This window comes from Rhinopithecus bieti, unplaced genomic scaffold (genome assembly GCF_001698545.2).
Source record: "Rhinopithecus bieti isolate Rb0 unplaced genomic scaffold, ASM169854v2 scaffold_1934, whole genome shotgun sequence".
In the NCBI taxonomy this organism is placed as follows: Eukaryota; Metazoa; Chordata; class Mammalia; order Primates; family Cercopithecidae; genus Rhinopithecus; species Rhinopithecus bieti.
Genome location: NW_016803660.1, coordinates 979,529 through 982,667, shown reverse-complemented (window position 1 = coordinate 982,667; position 3,139 = coordinate 979,529).

Below are 3,139 nucleotides of genomic sequence, written 5' to 3'. Positions count from 1 at the left end.
AAAAAAAAAAAATCATATTTTAAGCCCTGTAGTAGATCATGTAATTATTACAGAAATATGAAGAAATATTTTTTAAGTCCTTAAAAGTCATGCTAAGCTCTTCTTTTGATATTGGATATCAATAAACTATTTTAACTCTTTCTCTTCTTTGCTTTGGATATAAATGCTTTCTTAAATGTTTCTGGCTTAAACTCAAAACTAAATTTATGAGAATCAAATTTTATAACAAAACAAATGTAGACAATTGCATTGTGTATCATCTCATGGAAGAAAAAAAAATAGTGCACAAGCTAGAAATAGCTTTTGCATTAGCTGGTCAGGATAAAGCAAATCTGCCTTTGATTCTAAATAGAGAAGAATCTCTTTTCTCTGTTCTTATTTTCAATTCCAAACAACCAATTCAGAAGACATGAAAAGATATATTGGCTAGTCGGGATGTTTGACCCTTTGGGGTAATATTGGTTAGATTAAGGTGCATAACTTCCCTTGAGAGTCTCATGTTTTCTTGAAGCAAAAAACAAACAAAAAAAAAACAAACAAAACAAAACAAAACAAAACAAAAAACTATAAAGAAATCTTTAAATCTTTTATATTCATACCACAGGCTACTAAGAAGCATAATCTGGTAAAACGTCTTCTATATTAAGACTTCATTTTAATTCAGTGTACACAATTTCACACTACTACTATATCTAACCTGAGGGTTAACAGTAATAACTTTAACTTTTATGGTATTTTCAATCTAATTGTCTGCAAAAGATTGAGTGATTATAGCATAATTTCCCATTTATGCAAGAGATCTGTATGCTTATAAAGATGTTCCCCTTAAATCAAAATTGTGAAGAAGTTAATCCATGTGTTGCTTTTCCTATGACAACTTTTTTTTTTTCTTTTCTTTTTTTTTGACTATGCTTTTGACAAAAACTCTGTATTTGTTTCCTACTTTGGGAAACCCAGTTTTTTTCAGTGTGTTATTTTCTACCTTAAAACTCTGTAGAATTCTATGTCTTTGTAAATAACAAACTTAAATTATTTCTTTTTCTGTTTGTTAAAGGTTTCTACATTTTACACCGACTTTCTTCAAAATACTAGCATATAATATAGTAATGAGAAAATAAAGTAACTCAATATATTGAATTGTTACATGCTGTTTTAGGAAAGACTTTCCCCCCACACCAAGCAGTAGACACCGGCTGGGCATCCTCCAAAGAAATTCTGTCACTATCTACCTGAAGATTCTGTCAAATCACGCAGGGTGAGGGCACAGTCCCCAAGACCTGCCCCTGCCCCACCTGTCACAAGTCTAGACCTCTAGAATTTCTGATCAGCTGGCTTCAAGTTGGAGCTCCCATAATGCCCTATTTGGATTTGAATAATTTGCTGAAGCAGCTCACAGAATTCAGGGAAACACATGTGCTGGTTTATTAGATAGGATATTACAAAGGATGCAGATGAATGAGGTATGAGGGAAGGGACTTGGAGCTTCCATGACCTCCCTTCCATGCCCATCCTCCAGGAACCTTCCTGTGTTCAGCTTATGGAAAGCTCTTCAAAACCAGTCTTCTTGAATTCTTATGGAAGCTTCATGATGTCAGCATTTCTTCCCCTCAGGATATAGGATGAGATCTTCTGTGGGGAGGGTTTTAAGACCCATAATTAGAAAGGCAGGGGAATATTAAAATCCTGCCTTGGGGCAGGTGATAGGAGGACAAGAGAAAGTCAGACAGATTCTGTTTCCGGAGGCCTGCCCCTGAGACCTAACACACCCACTAGTCTAATAAAAGACTGTAATAAGTGCTTACGGGAACTAGAAGCCAGGAACTGAAAGAAAAACAATATATGTCCATATCATTCATAACACCACAAGTGTTTTTATGATATTGTAAGCAAGCAAATGAAATGAAATTTGTTGATCATCTGTTAGGAAACTAAGATTCCAATGAGCTAAGAGAGACAGTCAAAATAACACAGACAATACTTTGAAGAGTCAGGTTCATCCAGAAAGACCCTCAAATAATGACTCAAATAAAGACTCTCACAATAATGTTTAATCAAATGTCTGGGTACCCAGTGGCCCAATCAAGTTGAATCATAAAAATATTTCATAAGTTCACCCACTGTCAATGGGGCACCTACATGGATTTTTTAAACTGTACCCAATTTCCAAATAAAGACAATAACATGACCAACATGATACAACTATCCCATGGACAACTGAAAAGTTACTAACCCTTTTCCTAGAAGAGAATCCAATGTCTTTGAGTAAATTATACTCTCTCAATATTCTGCAACTTAAATATTATGAAGAAAATTAACAATATTTAAATACTACAATGTAAAATTAACACATCTTGTGTTACATAAAAGAATAAGAAAAGGAAACAGAGATATTGGCTTGATATGTGTACAAATACACAAACATATCTATAACAAAATAAGGAGGAAATACTCATGATAATTCCAGTCCTCATTTCTATAACTGGTTGTGCAATGATAACTGGTATTTAGAAGTCCCTTCTTCTGCTACCCATTCAGTATTCCTTTTGCCTCCAGCAAGTAATTCAGCTGATCGTAATTTTTTTTTACTCAGTGAAGTGACCCAAATCTTCATTCCTGAAGGATCTGGGTTATTGGTAGTCCTGTCTGGATTGGGTTGTTTTAGCTTTCTATTCCCTTAATCACAGGGTATGGTAATACTAAGAGGTTCCTTAAGGAATATGCTGTATTTCAGACATATTCCTCTTTACCTTCATTGTGGAGTAGAGTAGTCCAGTTTCCCCTAGTTATTCAGGATCAGTTACGTCAGCCAGCATAGTAGCTGCTAGAGTGTGAGTATCCTCACAAAAACTCATGTTGAAATTTAATTTCCAATTATGGCAATATCGAGAGGTGGGCCCCTTAAGAGTCATGAGGATTCTGCCCTTGTGAATTAATTAATCTATTCATGGATTAATGGATTAATGACTTATCATGAGAGGGTAACTGGTAGATTTATAAAAAAGTGAAAGGAGGCCTGAGCTAACACATTAGCACACTCAGCCTCCTTGCCATGTGATGTCCTGCTCAGCCTTGGGGCTCTGTAGAAAATCCTTACCAGCAAAAAGGCTCTCACCAGATATAGTCCCTCTATCTTGGACTT